The sequence below is a fragment of the Lissotriton helveticus genome, chromosome 4_1 (assembly GCF_964261635.1).
Source record: "Lissotriton helveticus chromosome 4_1, aLisHel1.1, whole genome shotgun sequence".
In the NCBI taxonomy this organism is placed as follows: domain Eukaryota; kingdom Metazoa; phylum Chordata; class Amphibia; order Caudata; family Salamandridae; genus Lissotriton; species Lissotriton helveticus.
In genome coordinates, this window is record NC_136063.1 from 612032677 (window position 1) to 612050050 (window position 17374).

The window sequence follows — 17374 nt, forward strand, 5'->3', positions numbered from 1 at the left end:
TAATCGATGCAAACTCAGTCCCTTTTGCTCGAATCCCTGCAGTGGGGGATAGAGTAATTCCAAACACGGACAGGAGAGGCTTGTTAATAGCAGACGCACATTTGGGTGAGGGTCTCAGACACCTTAAGCTAAAAGATTCTCTGGAAGAATTACAATCAGTGTACTGGTGGCCAGGCATGAGCCTGCATCATCACATTTTTGTAAAAAACTGCCCAGACTGCAATAGAGATCGCAGTGGCGAGCGAGGAGGACTATTGCCATGGCACTTCGCTCCAGAAAAACAACAACAATAAGAATGTACCCATCACGAAAAGCGTTATATTAACATAAAAAGACTAATTTTCACTTATGATGTAGACCCCAGCGCTCGGCTGATGTCTGGACTGTTATACAAGGATTTGCAAGTCTATAATGGCATATACGCTAGAAGCATGCTACGTTATGAATAATGTATTCCCTTTAGCCCTCAGGCTTATAGGGAAGCATGGACAAATGAACATAGCATAGCGGGACTCTTCTCACTTCCTTCCTGAGGGATACGGGATGGTGTAAAGAAAAAACCAAGACATAAAGCAATCTATAACGGAAAAGGTATTAGGTTCGGGAGCTGGGTGGGTCAAACATTTAATAAGTGTCCAACGTAGTCTAAATAACCTGCGAAGGAATTCTCTGAAAGGGTTCAGTCCATACGAACTATTGTTCGGGACTAGAATGATGATCCAAGATCTTGATAGTCAGACTTCAGTGGTTAAAGACAAAAGCTTTGATATCAAAGATCGTTTGGCTATTTTACAGGACTTAAATGAAACAAGAAAAGACCTGAGCAACATAAAGTTGAAACAACAGCCAACAACCACTGAAGAGAAACCACCTGTCCCAGCAAGGCCTGTCTGGATTCCAAAAGTCGGGGATCTAGTCAGAAAGAAGATCGCGGTAAAGAAGGAATTTGGGCCTTCTTACAGAAAAGCAGTTCCTGTCTTGTCTGTCAACGGGACAAGATCAGTAGTACTACCGCCCCTTGCTGGTAAAAAGGAGAACCGAGTTGTATCCATCGACCTGGTTATACCACAATCATGTGGCCGATAACAAACAGTAGGCCAAGTGGACTCCCAAGAAGTAGCAGAACACCAATGTTTGCTACGAATACAGAGGCTCAAACTGGAAGACTGATCACATTTGGAAAATCTACAGTGAATCAACAAGGACTATGCAACAAAGCAATGGAACTTGAACCTCTTAAAACCCAAATTAAAACTTTTCATCAAGAAACAACAACCTATGATGATGTAACTGCAGACTTTGCTAATGAAACAAAGCAAAATCCAAAAACAATTGGAACAATTGACAGAACAGCATCCGGCTACTTCATCAACTTCGATGATTCATCTGAAGACCTGAGTGAAGCAAAGAAACAGCCATCAACAAAAACTTTTAAAGCCAAAGCTAAGGAACTTTTTCAACAGCTGAAAGAAACCTATCTGATTTCTCCATGGATTGAATTTTGGGTGGCCTTCGGTGCATTTATCCTCATTCTTTGGCTCATCATGGTACTATGCTTGGGACATTTCATTGAAGGAAAATATGCTAAAATGGACACAGCAAGCCAGAAAATCAACTTGGTCCTTAAACTACACACATCTTCACACATCGAGAAAAGAGAACTTTCTTCAGTGAACTTCACAGCCAATCCTATACCAGGCGGTGTAGCATGGGACAAAACTGATTATGAAATCTATGGTCCGGTTGAAATCCTGAAGTATCCACACCAATTCAAGATCTCATTGAGTGACTTTGTAAAACCAAGCTCCTTTGCTGATGATTGGGACTTTGAAAGTATTAATGATATGATGTCTGATCTTGTGATGTCTGCTAAATTTACAGAACATGATTATTTGCAGGGTTCGTCTAATTATGATCAGATGTTCTGCTACAACCACTATGGTAACCATTATCTCCATAAATCTGCACAACCTAGAAATGTTTTAAATTATAACCAATGGGAACATTGTGCTACTCCTCCAAAAGACAGTTCTAAAACATTTTATGATAAATATTCATACTTTTCAGGGTTTAACACAAGTAATGCAGAAACATTTTATTTCAAATTGTCAAATAAGACAGGTATGAAGACCATGCTTACAAACACAAAATTGATATATTCCGATTCATTCTTTGAACAAATGAATACATTTGGGTTTGATTTCTGGAACAATAATATTGAAGCAAAAACTGTTTGGGGTACAAGAGATTGGCAAGTACAAGGTATAGAATCATTGTTTAGAGCCTGCATGATCCCAGAACAAATTATATTCTTGAATGACACTATTCAACAAACTACCTCTCTTGGCTTAGCCAAAATCAAAGATTTGAACAAACCGTCTATTCCAAAGCCAACAATGAACAGTAATAGCTCTATAGATGTTGAGATAGACGTAAACCAAATATTAAACCAAAACAGAACACATCCTGAATGGAAAAAATGGTTGATCTGGCCCACAGATACAAATAACTGTCAAGACAGATTCCTGAACAAAAAACAGGGGTTCACATTGACTAGGCCAGACCCTAGATATTCCCAAAGACAACATCCAGGGATAGGAACCACCTACAGCGTGGGCAAGCTCTGCCTTCAATGGCTACGAACGTCCACACTGGCTGAAATTAAGCAACATCTAACTTTACTTACAGAAGGTGCTGACTTGCGTGATTTCATATTGGGACCACGCAAACAGCGTCAAAAATGTTTCATAGCGGCCTCTATATATGCAGCTTATAACGAAGTTTGGAAAGTAACTCAAATTGAGACAGCAGAAAAAATACGGGAGATTGACCTATTAATTTGGAAAAATCACTTTCTGTGGTGGACAATGGGTTAATGACTCTGTCCTCCAGAATATATTCTCTGGACAGCATTGTGTCTTCAGCAATCGATATAATATCGCAAGACTTACTGATGTTACAACACGGTCAGTCCCAATTGCGTTCTATTGTACAGCTTGGCTGGACGTTACAAAATCTGCATTCTGGCTATGTGCCTTGGCGTTTAATCAACACAACGTCATTATTTAATATCTTTAACCTTACTGATAAACAGATCAGTTTGGCACAGAAGGGTGCTGACTATACAATTCTGAGCATTGAAAAACTTGAGAGATTACCATTGACAATGTCAGAACGACCTGTCATTGAATGGATAATACATGGAATAATAAATATTCCGATAACTACTTTCCAGTTTCAATTCTGCCAAAAATATATACAGGCAGGCCAGTATGAAAGGTTGGGTAAAGGATACATTAAGTCAATATGGAACTTGCCCTATACACACGAATGTGTCAGTAATAAAGGCCAGAAAGTGTTTCTCAGTGGCGATAATTGTGCAAGATCACTAAGCGGTACACTTCTGTGCCAGGGTATTAGTTTGCATGGAGCCTGTGAAGGGACTTCAAATAACCTTTCATGTTACCAGCTAGGCACACCTGCAACACGAATAGAACCATTCTTTAGGAGACTCTCGAATGGGAGTTACATTCTAATAGTAGATCGCAGATGTTGTAGTTTGCTGCCCGGAAAACCTTATCTCATAACCGTGACTAGGAAGGTCATGTGCTGTGAACGAGTATTGTTCCCTAACGATTCTCCAGACAGGGAGGCAAGGTTATGGCCAGATTTGAAAATTGCTTCTATTCGAATAGATACTTTAAGCAGAATGAAGACTGTGCTCCTACAGACGCCGACCATGCTCACGTCATCAAAAGAAACGTATGATCTCCAAGTTGCAAGGACAACAGAAGAGATTCATTCATTATTATCAACTAATTCCCCCATACATTTCGCAGAAATACTGAACGAAATCTTAAATATTTCTGATACCACTGGTGTCTCCAGTGTATTTAAAGCAGTGTTTTTGGGTGCTTTAACTCCATTCAAAGTCATCCTGGGTATTTTTCCAGACTTTGTCCATTCCATTTTTGGCGGACTTCCACTCCTTTTGGGACTAATAGCGGGTATTCTATTTTTGATCCTGTTATTTCGCTATGGCAAACCATGTCACAGACAAAACACCTGCGACAAGGGAAGAAATGATCCTAGCCATTGGCTACCGGGACCGCATAACTAAAGTCCTTGGACTAGCACGGCTTCGGGACCTGAACATGACTTGGTCTCTTTCATTTAGACCAATGTGGCAAAGTTGTGTTATGCCTGTATTAAGGTGCTTGCTATGCGGCGAAGAATGCGTGTTGGACACCTGTCTTGCACTACAATCGGATGTGCCAATGGACGCAGATACCTTGTTGAGTCCGGTAACGGCTCATGCATTGTGCTGTCCCCAGCGGCTACCAATCCTGATGACGGCATTCGTGGAGACTTCACCACTACGATTGAGGGGTAGTGAAGCACAAGATGAAAGCAGCATCGATCAGGTACGACCTTCAGTCAGCTATGCTGATCAAAACATCAATGGAGGCAATCATGCTCAGGCTCATGAATGCATGGTAACAACCTTTTCCGAATTAGTGGAACTTACGCAAGAAGCTGTTGACAGTTTTTTCAACAGTCTAAATGATATGATGTTTTCACCAGAGCAACAGGAATAACTTTGAGCAAACTAGAACTCGGAGTTCCCTACATCCTGAATTTGGCCTTCAACATTTAAAAAGCGATATGAAAAAAAAAATTCTCATCAGTTTTTCAGACTGCAAGAACCTTTTTTCCCAATTCAAAAATATTTACGATTTTTTGGGACACTTATCTTCTGCTTAAAGTAGACATTATTCTTAGAGAACTAAATTTCTATTTTAGGTAGTCACGAGACATTCGCTATCCTCTAGCACTATTATACATAACTTTATGATTGTGATGAAATGGTCTCGCACTTTTTTTTCTGTATTAAGAGCCATTTCATGTGTGGTTTTCGCATTTATTCATGCTGAATTTAGAAATATGCGTTATATGTTTAGCCTTATTAGACTGCTTGTGCATATAGTAAACGTGATAGTACATGTGATTATGTTTCAAAATTTTCAGGATACATATGAATGTATTTTGGGGTGGTACGGTATACACAAACGCTACTGGGTTCACTATGTCTAGATTTGTAAATATGGACATAGTCTACGTGGAGTCGGTGTGATGTATTCCTATAGGTACTGTATCGATTCCCCTATTCCTGACCCTGGTTTGGTTAATAATTAACTAGCAGCCATCTAACGGTGCAAAAACCGTTATCTGATTAAGCCACACCACGGCACAGAAGCGCGTTATCTGATTAGGTCATAACGCATGCCATCTAATTAGACATGCGATATTCCTCCAGCCCCTGATAAGGCATACGGAGTTCTCAAAACAAATCAAACCTACAGCGACCTGGGAAATTCCCATAACCATTGTTTTGATTTCACCGAGAACTTCAGCAAAGAATGTGCGAACGAGCCCGTTCATATGACAACCTTATTGACGTATATATGTCCATCCTTACATCAATCTCGGCACCTTTCAGGTATAAATATTACCGACATTGCCTTAAGCAAACACATGCGGTGGTGACGAGATCGGAGCAGCGAGACGTGCTGAGGAGCCCAGCAGAGAGCGAAGCCCACAGGCGCTGCCCCGCCTTCCTGACGCGCTGAGAACGAGACGCTGCCTTTCTCCTGCTGAGAAATCCAGCTCCGGCGCTTCCAAGCAGCCCTCGCAGGCAGCTGGAATATCAAGACCTGGGATAAGAGATACCAGCCCTCCATCATTCTAGATCTCAGGTACAGAACTGAATAACCCCTTGCAGAGAATTCTCGAATCAGTCCCTTGGCAAACAAACTTAACTTAAACTGCTACTTATCTACTCCCGCCCACGTATTAGGCTTAGGTCAGGTACACTGGGGTAGGCGTGGTTAGAAGCACCAGTTGAGTATGATTAGTCAAATGTATATATGTATGTATCTATTTTATCCATTTTAAAGTATCATATGGCTCAGAAACCATATCAATGCTTTTACAGTATTATTTTATAATTCTGTCTTTTCTGTATGCACTTTACTTAACTACAAGTATTGCAATAATAGCGATTCATTTCTCTTGTATGAGAAAGGAGACTGATCAATAAATAACATCTTTTATTGAACACGCCCGTCTCTTCCTTTTCTCTACAATCTGGTGAAACTAAGAATGCACTGAACTGACTGAGTAAAATAAGTTGTCTTTTGTTTTCACACGACTCTAGAGATACACTCTTTATTAGGGGAGAGCAAAGTTGTCATGTTCTATGGTTGTCAAAAACTAAATCCCTTCTTGTCTATCCAGGGAGGTTAAAATCCTCCTTGCCTATTCGAGAAAGTTTCTAGTGAACTCTGAGCTAGCTGGCAAACACAAAACTTTAAGTCTAATATCGTCGGTAGAAGACCTAGTTAACCTCTGCCCTAGGTCTATACTATTGAAGATATTATTCCAATGCGCAGAGCCTATTGGGATAATAAGAACTACACTACAATATTGTTGAATGTCCAGAACCACCAATGCACGCCTTCAAAAAGGCAAAAAACATAAGAGAGCACGTTGTGCGTTCCCTGTTGGACACACCACAGCCACCAATTATACAGAGACTCTGGAATCTTCCGGAAGTGGTTGGCCACTTTCGTTGCACGACATGTAAAGCCTGCCCGACATGTTGGGAGACCAAACAAGTTATCAATAACAATTTAACTGTTGATCTTAAATCTTTTTCAAATTGCAACTCTAGTGCTGTCATATATGCAATCATTTGCCCATGTGACCTCATGTACATAGGGCAGACCAAACAGAAAATCAAGAACAGAATTTTCCAACACTGTAGTAGAATTCGATGCCAGACCACAGGGGCACCCATGGTGGAACATTACATGGAAAAGACCCATACACCCGAATCCATGAAGTGGGTGGTTTTGGAAAAGATCACTCTAGGACCTCGAGGGGGCAATCTCAACTGCATTTTAAACATCAGAGAATGCAAATGGATGCAAAAGTTCGACACCATAAACAGAGGTCTAAATGAACTTGATGCGAACTTTGCACAGATGGCAGGACTCGATCCCGAGTAATCACTGTATATATCCTACCTAGACAGAGAATACATATTAACAATACACCTTAGCAGCAAGATACCAAGGGTTACCTAGAAAGACTAGATGCAACATTAGTATACCCTTGTAGTCACCATTTCCAGAGATAATGACGTGAAAGGGACATCTGCGCGGCCAGGCGCAGTCTCATGGGTTGACAATCTGAACACCACACAGGCTGACTATATGACTATCACAATTATGAACTGTATTAATTCGTAATAATGAGCTTAAAGAACTTGTTTACTTTAAATGGTGCACATTCATGTGTTTACATAATGTTGATTTGACATGGTTTATATCATTGCCAGAAGATAATTAATGACTGGATTAATCCTTCAGCTCAGATGCAGGGCAACAATATGGTTAGAATATGCGAATTCGACATATGCTGATTTGCCAAGGTCGATATAATCGCTTGACTTTATGAGAAGAAGCGACATGTTTTTTGTAATGGACATGTGAGATATCATTGTCAGAATTGTATGAACAGGAGCATTGTGAGCCTTCTGAATATGCACGTACATAGGTATGATATTGTCAACTTGTGTTTTCTGTCATGTAGACATTTTAAATTAGAGAACAACTATTGTAACCTAATACCCGACTTGATGGTTCTCATGTAAAGAATTGCAACTGCGGTCTTGGAACATAAGTGAATTGTACTCTAATTCTCACATGAGAATCTATAGCCACATGAGGGAACTCAACGATTTACCATCCCACAGGCTCCCTTCCCCCGGACCGTCTCATCTGAAAATGTGGGAAGTAATCTTTTCAGACAATCCCCTGAGCCCCGTCACGGAATACACACATGAAGCCTCTGATTGGCTGCTTGGGACGAGCCCTCCCGCACCCAGCATCTAGCGGCAGCACCGCGCGGACCGTAACTCCACAACTTGGGAGAACGCGACGCGTGCGGTCTGCTGCAGTCCATATGCAGGTAGGAAAGCCAAATTAAGTACTAGAAGAGAATTATCAGCAATACGAGTATTGGTTTCTGAGTCAGGCTTACCTGTTGGGGATTAACACTATTCCCGTAGGCTTGGATAATATATAACAAGCAGTACCTGGATCACGATCGGACTAATAGGGTACTACGATGAATGCCCACGACTGCTGCATCTCCAGTACCCTGGGAGAAGAGTAGCACGACTAGTATGTTCTTACGAGCAAAACCGATCAGGCAGGGACAAACACTACTCCCGTACTCCCTAATTATCTATTTCTTTAATTTACAAACAACAGAGTCGCGTAAAAACGGACTGTTGTTTTATGTTTTAAAAAATATACATAACTGCTAGGGTTGTCCAAACCGATCTTTATAGTGGTCCACTAGTTCCAGATAAATCATTCAGACATAGAACATAAATCTTCATCTCTAAATGTCTTGAAGAATTCGGTTTCACTACTTTTGTGACTAAGATATGTCTAATGCCCCGTTTTAGAATGAAGGGTGGCGCAAGATGAAGACACATTCATGAAGAATTTGCAGTGAGCTTCGCCACACCATAAGATGAGGTTTTCAAGTAAGTGTAAACAAAACAGTCTTACTATCGGGTTAATATGAGGGGTTCAACAATCCCACTCATAACCTCCCCTATATATTTCAGAAATGATTAGGAGCACTACCAGTCCCCAGACGTGACGCAAGATTCGCCGTCCGCCATTCTATATGTAGGTAAAGTTCCAATTTGCCTACATCTAATACAATTTTCCACCACATAGACCATTAATGTAAGCTAACGCTATGTTTTCCAGGATCTCTCTTCTGCCCTGATGAAGACCCCAACATGAGGGATAAATAACCCTTTTCACGCTTCAGGGGTCGAAATGTAGACTACGCCTCAATTGCTACACACCATAGAATAAAAGGAAAGAATGAATCTTACCTATGTGTGATGTACAACGGGAACACTGATATTACCTTAATTGTAAAGGCGTTACGACTTGAATGTGATGTTAACACTGTCTCACCACCTTTACCTTGTCCCTCACAAACCTTTCACTCCCTTTTCCCTTTGCACTGAGAGCACCAACAATGCAATGCTTTTATAATTCATACTGATGAAATATATTTGACTTTGAAGTTTGTGTATGCAGTTCAGATGCACAATGAATTAATCTGTATGGTGATTAAATACAATTTATTTCTCATTACTGCATACCCACTTTTTGATTATGTTAAGCGTGTTGGAAGACAAACTATAAAATGTGGTGCCTTAGAAATATACATTAATATAAAAGAATTGTACAAATACTTCCATTGAACTCGGACCACCCCTCTTTTTGTACCTACATAGTGACCCAGGTCCAAGAGTTCTGAGGGCTCACCCCTTTATTGAATTTCAGACATAGGAGGGGGCGTGGATATGACTCCCAGCAGTGCCCAGAGATAGGAGGGGTGGGTGGATATGACTCCCAGCAGTGCCCAGACATAGGAGGGGTGCGTGTACAGGACTCCCAGCAGTGCCCAGACATAGGAGGGGGTGTGGATATGACTCCCAGCAGTGCCCAGACATAGGAGGGGGCGTGGATATGACTCCCAGCAGTGGCCAGACATATGAGGGGTGGCAGTATATGACTCCCAGCACTGCCCAGACATAGGAGGGGTGTGTGGATATGACTTCCAGCAGTGCCCAGACATAGGAGGGGTAGCAGAATATGACTCCCAGCAGTGTCCAGACATAGGAGGGGTGGGTGGATATGACTCCCAGCAGTGCGCAGACATAGGAGGGGTGTGTACACAGGACTCCCAGCAGTGCCCTGACATAGGAGGGGGGTGTGGATATGACTCGAAGCAGTGCCCAGACATAGGATGGGGGGTGTGGATATGACTCCCAGCAGTGCCCAGACATAGGAGGGAGGTGTGGATATGACTCCCAGCAGTGCCCAGACATAGGAGGGGTGTGTGTATAGGGCTCCCAGTAGTACCCAGACATGACATGGGTGGGTGGATATGACTCCCAGCAGTGCCCAGACATGACAGGGGTGGGTGGATATGACTCCCAGCAGTGCCCAGACATAGGAGGGGTGGCAGGATATGACTCATAGTAGTGCCCAGACAAAGGAGGGGGGTGTGGATATGACTCCCAACATTGCCCGGACATGACAGGGTGGGTGGATATGACTCCCAGCAGTGCCCAGACATAGGAGGGGAGGCAGGATATGACTCCCAGCAGTGCCAAGACTTGAAAGGGGTGGTCGGATGTGACTCCCAGCAGTGCCCAGACATAGGAGGGGTGTGTGCACAGGACTCCCAGCAGTGCCCAGACATGACAGGGGTGGGTGGATATGACTTCCAGCAGTGCCCAGACATAGGAGGGGTGGGTGGATATGACTCCCAGCAGTGCCCAGACATAGGAGGGGTGTGTGGATATGACTCCCAACAGTGCCCAGACATGAAAGGGGCGGGTGGATATGACTCCCAGCAGTGCCCAGACATAGGAGGGGTGGCAGGATATGACTCCCAGAAGTGCCCAGACATAGGAGGGGTGGCAGGATATGACTCCCAGCAGTGACCAGACATAGGAGGGGTGGCAGGATATGACTCCCAGCAGTGCCCAGACATAGGAGGGGGTGTGGATATGACTCCCAGCAGTGCCCAGACATAGGAGGGGGTGTAGATATGACTCCCAGCAGTGCCCAGACATAGGAGGGGTGGCTAGATATGACTCCCAACAGTGCCCAGACATGAAAGGGGTGGGTGGATATGACTTCCAGCAGTGCCCAGACATAGGAGGGGTGTCTGCACAGGACTCCCAGCAGTGCCCAGACATAGGAAGGAGTCTGCAGAGGACTCCCAGCAGTGCACAGACATAGGAGGGGTGGCAAGATATGACTCACAGCAGTGCCCAGACATAGGAGGGGTGTGTGGATATGACTCCCAGCAGTGCCCAGACATGACAGGGGTGGGTGGATATGACTCCCAGCAGTGCCCAGACATAGGAGGGGTGGCACGATATGACTCCCAGCAGTGCCCAGACATAGGAGGAGTGGGTGGATATGACTCCCAGCAGTGCACAGACATAGGAGGGGTGTGAGCACAGGACTCCCAGCAGTTCCCATATATAGGAGGGGGGGTGGATATGACTCCCAGCAGTGCCCAGACATAGGAGGGGGTGTAGATATGACTCCCAGCAGTGCCCAGACATAGGAGGGGTGTCTGCACAGGACTCCCAGCAGTGCCCAGACATAGGAGCGGTAGCAGGATATGACTCCCAGCAGTGCCCAGACATAGGAGGGGTGTCTGCACAGGACTCCCAGCAGTGCCTAGACATAGGAGGGGTGGCAGGATATGACTCCCTGCAGTGCCCAGACTTAGGAGGGGTGTGAGAACAGAACTCCCAGCAGTGCCCAGACATAGGAGGGGTGTCTGCACAGGACAACCAGCAATGCCCAGACATAGGAGGGGTGCCAGCATATGACTCCCAGCAGTGCCCTGACATAGGAGGGGTGGGAGGATATGACTCCCAGCAGTGCCCAGACATAGGAGGGGTGTGAGAACAAGACTCCCAGCAGTGCCAATACATAGGAGGGGGGTGGATATGACTCCCAGCAGTGCCCAGACATAGGAGGGATGTCTGCACAGGACAACCAGCAGTGCCCAGACATAGGAGGGGTGGCAGGATATGACTCCAGCAGTGCCCTGACATAGGAGGGGTGGGAGGATATGACTCCCAGCAGTGCCCAGACATAGGAGGGGGTGTCGCTATGACTCACAGCAGTGCCCAGACATAGGAGAGGGTATGGATATGACTCCCAGCAGTGCCCAGACATAGGAGGGGTGTGAGAACAAGACTCCCAGCAGTGCCCACACATAGGAGGGGGGTGGATATGACTCCCAGCAGTGCCAAGACATAGGAGGGATGTCTGCACAGGACAACCAGCAGTGCCCAGACATAGAAGGGGTGGCAGGATATGACTCCCAGCAGTGCCCTGACATAGGAGGGGTTTGTGGATATGACTCCCAGCAGAGCCCAGACATAGGAGGGGGTGTCGCTATGACTCACAGCAGTGCCCAGACATAGGAGGGGGTATGGATATGACTCCCAGCAGTGCCCAGACATAGGAGGGGTGTGTGTACAGGACTCCCAGCAGTGCCCAGACATAGGATGGGGGTGTGGATATGACTCCCAGCAGTGCCCAGACATAGGAGGGGTGTCTGCATAGGACTCCCAGCAGTGCCGAGACATAGGAGGGGTTGCAGCATTTGACTCCCTGCAGTGCCCAGACATAGGAGGAGTATGTGGATATGGCTCCCAGCAGTGCCCAGACATAGGAGGGGGTGTGGATATTACTCCAAGCAGTGCCCAGACATAGGAGGGGTGTCTGCACAGGACTCCCAGTAGTGCCCAGACATAGGAGGGGAGGCAGGATATGACTCCCAGCAGTGCCCAGACTTGAAAGGGGTGGTCGGATGTGACTCCCAGCAGTGCCCAGACATAGGAGGGGTGTGTGCACAGGACTCCCAGCAGTGCCCAGACATGACAGGGGTGGGTGGATATGACTCCCAGCAGTGCCCTGACATAGGAGGGGTGGGAGGATATAACTCCCAGCAGTGCCCAGACATAGGAGGGGTGTGAGAACAAGACTCCCAGCAGTGCCAATACATAGGAGGGGGGTGGATATGACTCCCAGCAGTGCCCAGACATAGGAGGGGTGACAGGATATGACTCCAGCAGTGCCCTGACATAGGAGGGGTGGGAGGATATGACTCCCAGCAGTGCCCAGACATAGGAGGGGGTGTCGCTATGACTCACAGCAGTGCCCAGACATAGGAGAGGGTATGGATATGACTCCCAGCAGTGCCCAGACATAGGAGGGGTGTGAGAACAAGACTCCCAGCAGTGCTCATACATTGGAGGAGTGTGTGCACAGGACTCCCAGCAGTGCCGAGACATAGGAGGGGTTGCAGCATTTGACTCCCTGCAGTGCCCAGACATAGGAGGAGTATGTGGATATGGCTCCCAGCAGTGCCCAGACATAGGAGGGGGTGTGGATATTACTCCAAGCAGTGCCCAGACATAGGAGGGGTGTCTGCACAGGACTCCCAGTAGTGCCCAGACATAGGAGGGGAGGCAGGATATGACTCCCAGCAGTGCCCAGACTTGAAAGGGGTGGTCGGATGTGACTCCCAGCAGTGCCCAGACATAGGAGGGGTGTGTGCACAGGACTCCCAGCAGTGCCCAGACATGACAGGGGTGGGTGGATATGACTCCCAGCTGTGCCCAGACATAGGAGGGGTGTCTGCACAGGGCTCCCAGCAGTGGCCAGACATAGGAGGGGGTGTGGATATGACTCCCAGCAGTGCCCAGACATAGGAGGGGGGGTGGATATGACTCCTACCAGTGCCCAGACAAAGGAGGGGTGTGTGACCAGGACTCCCAGCAGTGCCCAGACATGACAGGGGTGGGTGGATATGACTCCCAGCAGTGCCCAGACATGGCAGGGGGGGTGGCTATGACTCCCAGCAGTGCCCAGATATAGGAGGGGGTATATATATTACTCCCAGCAGTGCCCAGACATCGGAGTGGTGGGTGGATATGACTTCCAGCAGTGCCCAGACATAGGAGGGGTGTGTGCACAGGACTCCCAGCAGTGCCCATATATAGGAGGGGGGTGTGGATATGACTCCCAGCAGTACCGAGACATAGTAGGGGTGTCTGCACAGGACTCCCAGCAGTGCCCAGACATAGGAGGGGTGGCAGGATATGACTCCCAGCAGTGCCCTGACATAGGAGAGGTGTTTGGATATGACTCCCAGCAGTGCCCAGACATAGGAGGTGGTGTAGATATGACTCCCAGCAGTGCCCAGACATAGGAGGGGGTGTGTATATGACTCCCAGCAGTGCCCAGACATAGGACGGGGGTGTGGACATGACTCCCAGCAGTACCCAGATATAGGAGGGGTGTGTTCACAGGACTCCCAGCAGTGCCCACACATGACAGGGGTGGGTGGATATGACTCCCAGCAGTGCCCAGACTTAGGAGGGGTGGGTGGATATGACTCCCAGCAGAGCTCAGGCATATGAGGGGGTGTGGATATGACTCCCAGCAGTGCCCAGACATGACAGGGGTGGGTGGCTATGACTCCCAGCAGTGCCCAGACATAGGAGGGGTGTCTGCACAGGACTCCCAGAAGTGCCCAGACATAGGAGGGGGTGTGGATATGACTCCCAGCTGTGCCCAGACATAGGAGGGGTGTCTGGACAGGACTCCCAGCAGTGCCCAGACATAGGAGGGGTGGCAGGATATGACTTCCAGCAGTGCCCAGACATAGGAGGGGGTGTGGATATGACTCAAAGCAGTGCCCAGACATAGGAGGGGTGTCTGCACAGGACTCCCAGCAGTTCCCACACATAGGAGGGGTGGCAGGATATGACTCGCAGCAGTTCCCAAACATAGGAGGGGTGGCAGGATATGACTCCCAGCAGTGCACAGACATAGGAGTGGTGGCAAGATATAACCCCCAACAGCGCCCATTCATATGAGGTGGGTGTAGATATGACTCCCAGCAGTGCCCAGACATAGGAGGGGTGGCAAGATATGACTCCCAGCAGTGCCCAGACATAGGAGGGGGGTGTAGATATGACTCCTAGCAGTGCCCAGACATAGGAGGGGGTGTGGATATGACTCCCAGCAGTGCCCAGACATAGGAGGAGTGTGTGGATATGACTCCCAGCAGTGCCCAGACATAGGAGGGGTGTGTGGATATGACTCCCAGCAGTGCCCAGACATAGGAGGGGGTGTAAATTTGACTCCCAGCAGGTCCCAGGCATAGGAGGGGGGGATTTGGATATGACTCCCAGCAGTGCCCAGACATAGGAGGGGGGTGTGACCTGGACTCCCAGCAGTGACCAGACATGACAGGGGTGGGTGGATATGACTCCCAGCAGTGCCCAGACATAGGAGGGGTGGCAGGATATGACTCCCAGCAGTGCCCAGACATAGAAGGTGTGGGTGGGTATGACTCCCAGAAGTGCCCAGACATAGGAGGGGTGTGTGCACAGGACTCCCAGCAGTGCCCAGACATAGGAGGGGGTTGTAGATTTGACTCCCAGCAGTGCCCAGACATAGGAGGGGGGTGTGGATATGACTCCCAGAAGTGCCCAGACATTGGAGGGGGGTGTGACCTGGACCCCCAGCAGTGCCCAGACATGACAGGAGTGGGTGGATATTACTCCCAGCAGTGCCCAGACATGACAGGGGTGAGTGGCTATGACTCCCAGCAGTGCCCAGACATAGGAGGGGGTGTAGATATGACTCCCAGCAGTGCCCAGACATCGGAGTGTTGGGTGGATATGACTCCCAGCAGTGCCCAGACATAGGAGGGGTGTGTGCACAGGACTCCCAGCAGTGCCCATACATAGGAGGGGGGTGTGGATATGACTCCCAGCAGTGCCCAGACACCGGAGGGGTGGGTGGATATGACTCCCAGCAGTGCCCAGACATAGGAGGGGTGTGTGCACAGGTCTCCCAGCAGTGCCCAGACATAGGAGGGGGTGTAGATATGACTCCTAGCAGTGCCCAGACATAGAAGGGGGTGTGGATATGACTCCCAGCAGTGCCCAGACATAGGAGGGGTGTGTGGATATGACTCCCAGCAGTTTCCAGACATAGGAGGGGTGTGTGGATATGACTCCCAGCAGTGCCCAGAAATAGGAGGGGGTGTAAATTTGACTCCCAGCAGGTCCCAGACATAGGAGGGGGGGATGTGGATATGACTCCTAGCAGTACCAAGACATAGGAGGGGTGTCTGCACAGGACTCCCAGCAGTACCCAGACATAGGGGGGTGGCACAATATGACTCCCAGCAGTGCCCTGACATGGGAGGGGTGTGTGGATATTACTCCCAGCAGTGCCCAGACATAGGAGGGGGGTGTAGATATGACTCCCAGCAGTGCCCAGACATAGAAGGGGGTTTGGATATGACTCCAAACAGTGCCCAGACATAGGACAGGGGTGTGGATATGACTCCCAGCAGTGTCCAGACATAGGAGGGGTGGGTGGATATGACTCCCAGCAGAGCTCAGACATAGGAGGGGAGGTGGATATGACTCCCAGCAGTGCCCAGACATGACAGGGGTGGGTGGCTATGACACCCAGCAGTGCCCAGACATAGGAGGAGTGTGTGCACAGGACTCCCAGCAGTGCCCAGACATAGGAGGGGGTGTAGATATGACTCCCAGCAGTGCCCAGACATAGGAGGGGGTGTGGATATGACTCCTAGCAGTGCCCAGACATAGGAGGGGGTGTGGATATGACTCCTAGCAGTGCTCAGACATAGGAGGGGTGTGTGCACAGGACTCCCAGCAGTGCCCAGACATAGGAGGGGGGTGTAGATATGACTCCTAGCAGTGCCCAGACATAGGAGGGGGTGTGGATATGACTCCCAGCAGTGCCCAGACATAGGAGGGGTGTGTGGATATGACTCCCAGCAGTGCCCAGACATAGGAGGGGTGTAAATTTGACTCCCAGCAGGTCCCAGACATAGGAGGGGGGGATGTGGATATGACTCCCAGCAGTGCCCAGACATAGGAGGGGGGTGTGACCTGGACTCCCAGCAGTGACCAGACATGACAGGGGTGGGTGGATATGACTCCCAGCAGTGCCCAGACATAGGAGGGGTGTGTGCACAGGACTCCCAGCAGTGCCCAGACATAGGAGGGGGGTGTGGATATGACTCCCAGCTGTGCCCAGACATAGGAGGGGTGTCTGCACAGGACTCCCAGCAGTGCCCAGACATAGGAGGGGTGGCAGGATATGACTCCCAGCAGTGCCCATACATAGAAGGGGTGTGTGGATATGACTTCCAGCAGTGCCCAGAGATAGGAGGGGAGTGTGGATATGACACCAAGCAGTGCCCAGACATAGGAGGGGTGTCTGCACAGGACTCCCCGCAGTGCCCAGACATAGGAGGGGTGGCAGGATATGACTCGCAGCAGTACCCAGACATAGGAGGGGTGGCAGGATATGACTCGCAGCAGTGCCCAGACATAGGAGGGGGTGTTGATATGACTACCAGCAGTGCCCAGACATGGGAGGGGTGTGTGCATTGTACTCCCAGCAGTGCCCAGCCATAGGAGGGGTGTCTTCACAGGACTCCCAGCAGTGCCCAGACATAGAAGGGGTGGCAGGATATGACTCCCAGCAGTGCCCTGACATAGGAGGGGTTTGTGGATATGACTCCCAGCAGAGCCCAGACATAGGAGGGGGTGTCGCTATGACTCACAGCAGTGCCCAGACATAGGAGGGGGTATGGATATGACTCCCAGCAGTGC